The sequence below is a fragment of the Galleria mellonella genome, unplaced genomic scaffold (assembly GCF_026898425.1).
Source record: "Galleria mellonella isolate WM207_F2 unplaced genomic scaffold, CSIRO_AGI_GalMel_v1 utg103, whole genome shotgun sequence".
Taxonomy (NCBI): Eukaryota; Metazoa; Arthropoda; class Insecta; order Lepidoptera; family Pyralidae; genus Galleria; species Galleria mellonella.
Window position 1 is genome coordinate 362,181 of NW_026441966.1, and position 12,953 is coordinate 375,133.

A 12,953-nucleotide genomic window follows, 5' to 3' on the forward strand; every position below is an offset into this window, starting at 1 on the left:
AATTATCAATATATATAACAAAATCGTAACTGGGCGCTGTCTGTACATAGAAGATATATAAGAAAAACTATTACGATAAGGCTTTGTGAACGCAATAGAACACAAAAAAAGATTTTTAGAACTTTTGTTTGTTTGTCTGTACGTTTGTACCGTTAGTGTATACCGTTAGCGAAGATGGGGTTACAATACCATTATTAATAAAATTGTAGTTTCTAAAATTAAATCATATAGCGCCATCTATCGTAGAACTTGTATAATAAATGAAGAAAAGCATCTCTACTAACAGTGTACGTGATGCTATCATTTGAAAGTTTTAGTTAATGAATGTAATACTAGATGGCGTGAAATTAATAATTATACAACTTCCAGTCTTAATAAAATTTTAAATACTTATATATAAATAAACATTAAATTAATATAATTATCTATAACATGAATAAATAAATCAATAATACGTAGGAAATAAGACCTACAGATATTCAGACCTATCTACAACTAATTCAGATACGCGTATGAATAAAAACGTTTGTATTGTGCGGGAATCGAACCTACAGCCATTGGAGGGTCAGTCACAAAATTATAATTATTACCATATTTTTGTAAGTTATATTTAAAAATATTTTCTTCAGTAACGCAGTTTTAAATTATGATAAAAAAATTCCGATAAGCTATGCCTTTGTCATTCTGTTATCTATAAACTCAATAATTATACGTAATAGAATACAAGACAAAAAATTCTTGATAAAAGTAATAAAAAGTGTACGATAAAAGCATACAAAACAAAAGTGCATGCGGTCACCGTCACCGCTCTCAACCTTGACCGACTGCGACGGAATCTCGTAGATTGCACTGCGACATGTGCGCAGCTGTTTCCACCTTAAACGTACGTTACGAGCTTTAATTTACCTAACACTTACAAGACTCTGAGAGACATTTCTTTAATGAGTGATAATGGAATGGTAACCCACCCGCGCTATCGGTATACACCGGCGGGGCACCAGTGAGGGATGATAGGTGAAGATGAAGCAGGTCAGTTAGCCCATCGTGACGAATTCAACAAGAATTGTTCACGATGGTTTCCAGGGGGAACCACGTGGAGGTCGACCTAATAGGACATATTGTTAACAATGGAACTGTCAAACTTCATTGCCAACAATCCCTTTCCCCCTATTTAAAATCTGGTATATGCTTTATCTTTATACGTCAGCTATAAGTGATTTATTTCATTGGCCCTATTTCTGAGATTCTCTCGTTTAAAGTTTTTTTTATACAACTTAGAATGACAAACAAACTGATGGCCCACCTGATGGAAAGTGGTAACCGTCGCCGTTTAAAAAGCTTTCGACATATCGACGATGAAGCGGCAATAACTAACTACTCATGTATTAAAGTTTTTTTATTTTATTTTTTTTCAATAGGCTATGATGGAATGATAACCCCGCCTACGCTAACAATATACACTGGCGGGGCATCAGTAAAGATCAGTGAGGATGAAAAAACAGGTTAGTTAGCTCATCGTGATGAATACACTTGAAATTCAGCGCGATGGTTTCTAGGAGGGACCGCGGAGGTCAACCTGGTCGGGTATATTGCAATGGGCCACTTAGTCTCCATTATTAACAAAAAAAAGTTTTTTTAATTTAATGCATAATTCTTACAAAATATTATTTGAAAATCTGCAACAATTCTTTAAATTAATTTTTTTTTAAACCATATTATTTCTACTATATTTATTATTATATAATATTAATGTACAAATTTATGTATACATATTTTTTTTTTGAGATATAAAATGCCACTTCGACATCGACATACGTCTTTCACCTACGTATAACTCTGGCCGCTTATTCTTTGGCATAGTGCACGGTCGTCATGACGACGGGCGGCTACATCCCGGCCGTCGACCCCACACCGGCGTCGGCAGACCTACGTGTACCGTGCCGCCCGCCCGCCCTACGCGTATTATGTAAACAAATATAAACTCGTCATTAATAAGTCGCGACTTGTACACGGAATGAATTGTACAAACGTCGGCAGTATGAGTATTGTGCAGTGGTGACACGGTGGTGTACAGTGGCAAAAGTGGCTCTCACTTATGACCCATGGTCCCTGTTCACGTGCTATGGCGGTCGCGATAAGGTAAGTAATTGTTTCTTTTTTATATATGTATATATTTTTTTTATTTTTTTTTCAATTTATCAACATGTCATGTCATGTTATTCACTATTTATTGGTAATAAAATAACAAATAAATTAATTAATAATTTATTTATTTGAAATAAGCCCACCAACAGTATACATAGATTAATTAAAAAAAAATATATATTTTTCGTGTGGAATGCTTATATGCATACCTACAGCAGGTGTACACAGGGGGGAAAGGGATTGTTAACAATGGAGTTTGACAGCCCCATTGCTATTTTTTTTTGATGGGTGAAAATGGTATGGCAACCCCGCCTGCGCTAACGGGATACGCTGGCGGATCACCAGTGAAGGGTGATAGATGAGAAATGAAAACAGGCCAGTTAGCCCATCATGATGAATTCATCGGGAATTAACCATGATAGTTTCCAGGGGGAACCGCGAGGAGGTCGACTTAATAGGGCATATTAATAGCAGTGAGGCGGGGAGAAAGGCATTGTTAGTAATGGAGACTGAGAATCCCATTGCTAGCAATATACCCAACCTCCTCCTGTGCCTCCCACCAAATTGTTTATAATTACACGTCTCCATCCAAAGGTTGCTTGGAAGAGATCGCTCTTAGCGATAAGGCCGGCCATTGTTTTCTCGTTGTGATTATTTCTTGTAATTTGTTTGTATCTATAATAAGTTTACTATTGTAATCTTTTGGAGGAAACAATAAAGAGTATCTATCTATCTATCTAAATTGTTTAACAAATAACGTTTACCATTTAGTGAGAACACTATTTGAGCCTGATAAAGACGTGCATACGAGTCACGACTGTCCCCCACTGGGGTAGGTAGAGACAATGGAACGCCAAATGCTGCAATTCAAAAAGATCTTTATCGCTTCCCCCACATTCATCAATCTGCTTGGGTATCAGTGTCCCATTTGTATTGCTGCTGTGAAGCTGCTCTGCTTTAATGGACGTGTTTCAGTTTGAAAGGTGGGATTCATTGCCTTTGAAATTATTGAGTACGGAGGCATAACAGCATAGTACTCAGAAATCAGAGCTGCCGTGGACATACTATAGTGTATATACATACATGTATATATATAATGATACAGCAGATGATTTACCAGAGGGAAACTTTGTACAAAAGTCGTTTGCTTGGGTACCTCTGTCCCATTCGTGTTTCAACCGTGAAGCAGTTGTGTTTGCATGGCTATGTTTCGGTTTGAAGGGTGGGATATGGCGTGAATTTACAAGGTACAGAGGAATAACATCTGAGTCCTCAGGAATGGCAACGCATGGGGGGTATCATGGGCGTAACAGTATACTCTGTTATGTGCATGGTACTGCTCATGTCTATAGACAACGGTTACCACTTTCCATCAGGTGGGCCGTCAGCTTGTTTGCCATTCTAAGTTGTATAAAAAAAAAATATATAAGGTATTGCGACTATTTGCGTTTGGCATACGTTTATTGTGGTGTCACAGACGAGGTGTCGTGACATGTTATTGTAAATCATGCATCAGACAACTGAAAAGTACAACATACCTATCCTACGTGAGTCACGCCAATATAACTGTGGCGTAGGTACATTGGCATTGCATTTAGGTTATAAAAATGCTTACAAATATTCTGAACTTATCTTTTGTCCATAAGTTTGTAAGCATGAATTTTGGAAGTGAACAACCATTTTTAGACGACGTATCAGCATAAAACATAGCCCAGATTTTGGTTATATTTTTAGGAACACAACTTTTTCCAGTTGTAAATGAAAGACCGAACCGAATAAAAGATGCAGTAGCTTATGACAAAGCATGACACAAAAAAACTTTTTCATGCAAAAACTATTGAACGGATTTGGATGAAATTTGAAACATGGCTAGAATATGTCGTACATAATTGAAATTGAAATCATTTATTTGCCGGAATAAGGTACATTTTTATACGTGTTACTTTACAAGAAAAATAGGTTAATTTATATACATAATCACGCAGCGAAATCGCTGCCATTTAGTATTTTTTTTTTTATCTTATTTATTTATTTTACACTTTATTGCACCATTTATAGAATAGTTAATTTTTTATCTTATCTTAAATTCTTAGTCAAAATATCTTTAGAATAAAGAGAATTATTAATACAATTTTATTGTGTTTTTTTTTTTTTTTTTTTTTTTTGTTGAACTGGGTTGTAGTTTATACTCGTACAGATAGCCCAAAACTAATTAAATGAGCATAGTTACACTACTGTAAACAATAAATAAATTCTCTTTCTTTCTTTCTTACCTTCATTCCTTCAATCGTGGTCTCTACAGCAAGTGGAATAACTAACGTTGTGTTGTATATTATTGTAATAACTAGCTGACCTGGCAGTGGTTGACATTCGACCGTAACATATATTGTAATAAATGAATTTATTATGGTCATGTTTGACATTTAGTGAGACTATAGACAAATAATATTAACAGACAAACAATATTAATCTATTCTCAATTTGACCGCAGACTTTAACAATAAACAAAAGAGTATATATGCGTGTTTGTGTGTCAAATACATAGTAGTGGGGGAAAGGGATTGTTAGTAATGGAGACTGAGAATCCCATTGCTAGCAATATACCCAACCAGGTCGACCTCCTCGCGGTTCTCCCTGAAAACTATCATGATTAATTCCTGATGAATTTATCATGATGTGCTAACTGGCCTGTTTTCGTTCTCATCTATCACCCTTCACTGGTGCTCCGCCAGCGTATCCCATTAGCGCAGGCGGGGTTACCATACCATATTCACCCTTAAAAAAATACATAGTAGTGGGGGGAAAGGGATTGTTAGCAATGGAGTTTGACATTCCCATTGCTAGCAATATGCCCTATTAGGTCGACCTTCACGTGGTTTCCCCTGGAAACCATCGTGAACAATTCTTGTTGAATTCGTCACAATGGGCCAACTGACCTGCTTCATCCTCACCTATCATCCTTCACTGGTGCTCCGCCAGCGTATCCCGATAACGCAGGCGGGGTTACCATCCCATTATCACCCATTAAAAAAAAATACATAGTAGTATGTGCATTTTTTTTTATTGATTTAATATGCACAATTTAAAATATATATATATATATATATATATATATATATATATAAGCATTCTGCACTCCTTCTCTATAAAAATTATAAGTGTGCCAAATTTCATGCTTCTCATATTATGTTAATATATAGATTATGTATATTCATGTAGATTCAGATAAATATTTTCCGCGAATATACAATAGTGTGGCTATCGATAACAATATTATTTACATTCTAGCATTAATTAGATATTTGCAACATTGTACGGTGTATATGAAATCAGATTGATATGAGATATACATACATGTACCATATATGATGATACAGCAGATGATTTACCAGAGGGAGACTTTGTACAAAAGTCGTTTGCTTGGGTACCTCTGTCCCATTCGTGTTTCAACCGTGAAGCAGTTGTGTTTGCATGGCTGTGTTTCGATTTGAAGGGTGGGATATGGCGTGAAGTTACAGGGTTCAGAGCAATAACATTTGAGTCTTCAAGAATAGCAACGCATGGGGGGTATCATGGGCGTAACAGTATACTCTGTTATGTCCATGGCACTGCTCATGTCTATAGGCGACGGTTACCACTTTCTATCAGGTGGGCCGTCAGCTTGTTTACCATTCTAAGTTGTATATATAAAAAAAAAAAACTTTCGCGTTTAATAGAAATAAGAGAGTTGAAATAACACAGATGCAATGTATTCGTATATACTTGAAAATGCGTTCTGCGTAGATTTCAAATAATTTATTTTTAAAACCTATGTTTATATTATAGTAGCCACCTGGTTTTGTACGGCAGCAAACTGTACGTACAATTAATAGCTGGAAGATTATTTACCGGCTATTATCAGAAATAAAAGATATTTTTAATCTTGAATACGAATGTTTAATGTGTTCTCTCGGCAAAAATCAAAGCAGGAATGAATGACAGCCAGTCTATTCATTACTGCCCTCTCCAAAAATTATAAAATACAAAAAAATATGTAACGGATACATGATCGAATCAATTGCAATACTTAAATTCAAAATTAAAACAATTGACATTCCAATAATCTAATTAACATTTACGTGACAATATTTTATTAACATTGTAATATAAAATATTGTATTGTATTTATTAAAATAATATAGTAACATTTAATAATTGAATTATAACAACGTCAACAACAATCAATTGACTATCTATTTATAGTGTTTAGTTAATAACAATATGTATTTGAATAAAATATAATCATATAGTCTAACATTCGGCCATTCTGACAAAAGAAGTTTGTCCTCAAACTTATCTATAATTGTAAAATTACACACATAATAGTTCTCAGAGAAAGAAAAATAATGATAGACAATCCTCTAAATATTACATCCAAATCAATAACTATCGCTAATTTCATCCAAATCAATAACTATCGCTAATTTCATCCAAATCAATAACTATCGCTATTCATCATACACACAGACACTTGCTTCAATCTGCAGCGGACCCCTCGTCGTAAAGTCAGATATTTTGTTCACTACCGGACTTTACGACCGTGCCACGCATTCCAGATATTGGCATCAATTCATACAACTCTATCTGCAGCGGACCCCTCATTGCAGAGTCAAGAGTTTTATTTACTACAAGACTCCACAACCGTGTCACGCATTCCAGACTCATTCAGCATACTATCTGCAGTGGATCCCTCATCGCAAGTCAAGTGTTTTTATTTACTACAAGACTCGACGATCGTATCTCACATTCCAGATACTAGTATACACCAACACACTCACTCAACAGAATCTGCAGCGGACCCCTCATTATAGAGTCAAGAGTTTTATTCACTACAAGACTCTACAACCGTGTCACGCATTCCAGACTCATTCAACATACTATCTGCAGTGGATCCCTCATCGCAAGTCAAGTGTTTTTATTTACTACAAGACTCGACGATCGTATCTCACATTCCAGATACCAGTATGCACCAACACACTCACTCACAACAGAATCTGCAGCGGACCCCTCATCACAGAGTCAAGAGTTTTATTCACTACAAGACTCTACAACCGTGTCACGCATTCCAGATTCTTTAATAAATTACTTTCCTTTAATTCGAACTTATTATTCTATTTTAACTTTTATAATATATAAATTCTCTTTTTATTATATTGATATAAATACATATAACTATTTTAACTTTTCTCTATAATTATAACTGTACACAAACAATTACACTTTATACGCTTGATTATTACAAACATAATTACTCTTCATATATTGAAGTCATAAAATGCATACACCATTCGTTAACAACAATAATTCAGTACACCTCATAGAACACTGATATTCTATGATACATTTGTGTAAATAATTATCATATTTTCGTATATAAAAATAATTGGTCAACTATTACTACGAGTATCCTATATTAAGCCCGTGCCATCATCATCTTCATCAGAGGACTTACTATTATTATTTAGAGATTTAGATATCGATCCAAGGTTGTATACTATCTACTGACCACACATTTCTATATTTACCTCTAGAAACATGAGACCCTGGTATACTATATATTTCATAACGACCATTTCCTAGTTTACGACTTTTCCCATCATTAGAAGGAGTAGTTTTTAATATCTTAACTAAATCTCCTACCGAATATATTTTGGCCGTCTTTCTGGTTTTATCAAATCTTGAGCGTTGTTTAATTTGATCATTTTCTATATGTTCACTAATCTGTGATCTTATAATGTCAGTTTGTTCATTTGTTATATATATATTTGTTCGTACAGTGTTGTATCATTCTGCCTAGTTTCTATGACAGTATCACCTAATATCCCTTCACCACGATTAAGAAGCCGTTTGCAAAATAAACCTTTAGCGTGTGTTTTCCCTATTCTTTTATTGAGTGTATTATTAAAACCCCATTGAATCTTTCCTAGGTCTATATTCAATTGAGCAATCATATTCCTGTAACGCTACCCACCAACATGCCACTCGGAGTATCAAGTCATGTTTTGTAAAAGTTGATAGCAACGCACTGCAATCAGTTACAATTGTAAAATGTTTACCTAATAAGTAAACTCTAAACCGATTCAAGGACGCAACAACTACTAGAGTTTATAATTCGTACGCATGTAACTTTCATAAATAAAAATATACAATGACAAGTGAATAATTCAAGAGAAATACTGTAACATAAATACAGATTGAAATATACACATAAAGGTACAAAAGGCAAATCGCTAGGGCAATATCTTACAGACAACCTTTGGTTAAAGGAGAACAGATAGAAGTGGGCAGGTGGCGCAAGAGTGAATTAATAATTTTTCGTGCATAAAATACAAAAACCTGTAATGCACAAAAATATCAAATATATATCATTTATTAAACTACTTACTATAACAATATATATAACATACATACAAAATACATAAACATACACATATAAATACATACATAGTACACATAAGGAAATACGACAAATCTAGTTAAAAAAATTACATAGGAATGGAAAAGAAGTAACTACAGTGAAAGAAAATGTGATTTGACTTGTCCTTTAAACGAACATCTCTCGTTGTTGTACGACTAAAGAAAGCAACTGGTTGCAGTTTTGCAGAAACGGATTCTTTTTGCAATAAGATACCTCCTAACCTGATTTTTGAAGCATCACAATTCAATTCTGTTATGTGATTCGGATTGTATAATGCTAATATGGGGCGCTGTATTAATTTTTCCTTTAAGGTCGTAAAAGATTTGTTCTGATGTGGTCCTCACTCCCATGGAACATTTTGACGCATAAGGTCAGTTAATGGCCTTGCTATGACTGCAAGGTTTTGAATGAATCTTCTAAAGTAACTAGCGAGACCAACAAATTGTTTAATCTCGTGAATATTCTTTGGTTCAGGAAAGGATCACATTGCTTCAATTTTAGCTTTACCAGGTTTTACTCCTTGGGCTAATATTTCAAAGCCTAAATAATCAATAGTGGTATCAAAGAAACGGCACTTTTTAACATTTAAAGTCAACCCTACATCTTTTATTAATATAAATATCTGTTCCAATTTTTGCATACAATCATCAAAACTCGTCCCAGAAATAAGTAAATCATCCATATACGCTATGGCACATTTATTCTTAGCTTTGTTTAACATTTTATAGATAGTATACGTTGAAAAACCGCCGGGCACTTAGCTAATCCGAATAGCGCCCGTTTAAACTAAAAGAGTCCATCGGGTGTGATCAATGTTTACAGTTCTCTTTAATAGGGATTTGATAATAACCATTAGACATATCAAGAGATATGAAAAAAAAATGTTACCACTGTGAAGGTCTAGCTGATCATCAATGCGCGGTAATAGATAAAGATCTTTTATTGCTTTTTTTTTTTTTTTCAATATGACTTAAACGATAAGGACGGTATACTATGGGTGTATCATCAGATAATTTTATATCTAACTCAGTGGTACTTGTACAACCTATCTCAGACAAATCAAGTCGAACACTTTAAATTTTTGTTCTTCATTTAAATCATGATTTATGTTAATTTCACTCTTATCAATAGGTTCCAATAAATGTGTTTTAAGACAAGTCATTGTATTTGGAGATATTGTATCTAAAAAGTATTGTTTAAATGAGTTGGGTATACACGAGCAATTAAAGAATCTTTTATAAAATAATATATGACCAAAATTATAAATTCTTATAATTATAAATACTTTCCTTCTTTTAAACTATACTTCTTTTTGTATATATATCCTTTCCCCCATATATAACTATTTACATATATCGGCGTTTTTATAATCTCTACAGTACAGGCCAGTAAGTCTACATTATAAAGATCAGAGTCAGATGCGATATACAGCTCACATTTACCGTATGTATTATCATTCAAATCTATATTAAATAATTCGGGATCAAACACGCGAGACATAATACTCAAGGAATCTTTATTCTTTGTGACAACAACATCCAGCAATTCGGTGAAGTTCTGACCTACTAATGACGGTATATCTAGTTGGTCATTGTTAATAAGGTATGCAATAATCTTAGCCTTCACTGAATCGATACGTAACTGGAATGATGTTTTGCCTAACAGTGGTATGTTAACATTAGCAACACCACGTATTGTGGGTAAATTCCCAGTAATTATAGATAATTCTAATTTGAGGGTAGTCTCATGAGTAATAAGCGTGCAATCACTCCCCAAATCAATGAAACATCGGATTGGATGTGAATTATTAATGAGGGCTTGTTTATAATATTTTTGATTAACTGAAGTAACACCGCCAATATATAAAACACGCTTCTCATCATTCTTAGGCTCATGTTTTTGAAAACAGTTATTGATCATATGGCCAAACTATTTGTATAAGTTTCATTTTGTTACCGGTTTAGGACATTGATGTACCCTACGTCCTTTATCTTTACAATTAAAACAGACTATAGGTTGATTAGATCCCTTTTTTTTTTTTTTTTTTTTGGGGATTGGTTGCACGACTTTGAGATGCTTTATGACCAAATTCATCGCATTTACTACAAACTATATTACTAAATCCTCTGTATTCAAACGTGATGTACGGGATATGTCCTGTTGTTCTTTACACACATCTTTCAAGTATTTAAAAAGGTCCTCGGGTGCAGTAAAACGCGCAGAAGATGCGCCTGCACGACTAGTCCTATCATCAATTCCGTGAATGATACAATCCACTGCCTGTCTACCCGATATGTTACATGCATTCAATAACAATCTTATCATAATAATATTCATCTAGATTTTCTCTAAATTTAAATCGAAGTTCAAGCATTTCCGTCAAAAGGGCTCCATAATTTGTTTTAGTAGGAAAGGCTTTTTAGTATTCTGTCATTGTTGCCAAGTATGTAATTATTTTTAAAAAAAAATGTTTATTATTTGACAAAAAAAAAAACACAAAGTTACAAACACATGATACAATGGGCCCCACACTAGGCGAACCTATATCGTGAGCACCCGACAAAGATTAACAAATCACAATGTGTTATAATAAAAAGTACATAGCGGGCGGGTATTAATATAAAAAGGAATATAAAATTGAAATAGTGAAAGAAGTAATAAAATCAATATTATAAATACACAAGCAATTATAAAACACTAATAATATATTAAGAGAAGCTTATAAGAAGAAGCTTATATGTAAAATAGATGTTTGAGCCTGATACCATTTTTTTCGCATTACCCGACAATTTGAGTAAAGCATAATGCATAATTTGCATAGTGTCCCAATTATATATTCGAGCACACTTATTAACTTTTGCTATCCACAGGTCTATACGGTATTTTTTTTTATCGACGGGTCAAATTCGGGTATCATGTTTGCACTATAATTAACCGATGATGATGATGGGTTAGGCTTAATAAAAGATTGCAACAATTTCGAAAAATCATTAAAATTTACTAACGCATTAGGAACAACATTAGCATTATACTCACAAAATGTGCCTGCTTCTGGTGGAGGTTCCATGGTAGGTGTGGCGGCCACTAACGACGCCCGCACTTACGTCGGTTGAGACTGGTCTGCAAATTCTGCTGACCGCTCGTTCGCCGACCACTTCTCTGGAACCTGCTGGCATCCCGACGTTGCCAAAGGGGTTCCCCTCTCTCGTCCGGTCGCAGAAATTCTTGAATTTACAGATTTTGAACTTCTACAGCGTCTTGTGCATGATTCTTCGTTTGTAGAGGAGTCATCTGATCATCCGAGGAATCGTCAGTTGAATATTTTCTATTCCGTCGACTTTCTTTTTCATCACTATGGCCGTGACCTTTTTTTTTTTTCGCTTTTGACACATTTTATGTGGGAATTTGTGTGGTTATCCCACTTCTGATAATAGCTGGAAGATTATTTACCGGCTATTATCAGAAATAAAAGATATTTTTAATCTTGAATACGAATGTTTAATGTGTTCTCTCGGCAAAAATCAAAGCAGGAATGAATGACAGCCAGTCTATTCATTACTGCCCTCTCCAAAAATTATAAAATACAAAAAAATATGTAACGGATACATGATCGAATCAATTGCAATACTTAAATTCAAAATTAAAACAATTGACATTCCAATAATCTAATTAACATTTACGTGACAATATTTTATTAACATTGTAATATAAAATATTGTATTGTATTTATTAAAATAATATAGTAACATTTAATAATTGAATTATAACAACGTCAACAACAATCAATTGACTATCTATTTATAGTGTTTAGTTAATAACAAAACAAAATATAATCATATAGTCTAACACAATGTGTACAAAATATCTAAATTACAGTTAAAATTCTTTTTACCCCTTTTTTTCAATGGATAATAATTGAATGGTAACTCCGCCTGCACTATCGGTATATACTGGCGGGGCACCAGTGAGAGATGATTAGTGAGGATGAAAAGGCAGGTCAATTAGTCTATTGTGATGAATATAATGATAAGTCATGATAGTTTCCAGGAGGGACCGCGCGGAGATCGACCTGATAGGGTGGTATATTGTTACTAATGAGCACTAACCTCCCCATTCGTAACAATCCTTTCCTGGGGGAAAGGGATTGTTAGTAATGGAGACTGAGAATCCCATTACTAGCAATATACCCAACCAGGTCGAACTCCTCACGGTTCCCTCTGAAAACCATCATGGTTAATTCCTGATGAATTCATCATGATGGGCTAACTGGCCTGTTTTCATTCTCATCTATCACCCTTCACTGGTGCTCCGCCAGCGTATCCCGTTAGCGCAGGCGGGGTTACCATACCAT

The 12,953-nt window shown here is 34.5% G+C and overlaps 1 protein-coding gene across 1 annotated transcript in view; it reads left to right on the plus strand.

The window, feature by feature from the left end:
- The first annotated feature begins 2,001 nt into the window (after positions 1-2,001).
- The window catches only part of LOC128200284 (rhomboid-related protein 1-like), a 32,721-nt gene continuing 21,769 nt past the window's right edge, over positions 2,002-12,953 (plus strand). Inside the window, exon 1 of the mRNA XM_052893338.1 lies at positions 2,002-2,139. The gene's annotated coding sequence lies outside the window, so the exon portion shown is untranslated. The remainder of the gene's footprint in view (positions 2,140-12,953) is intronic.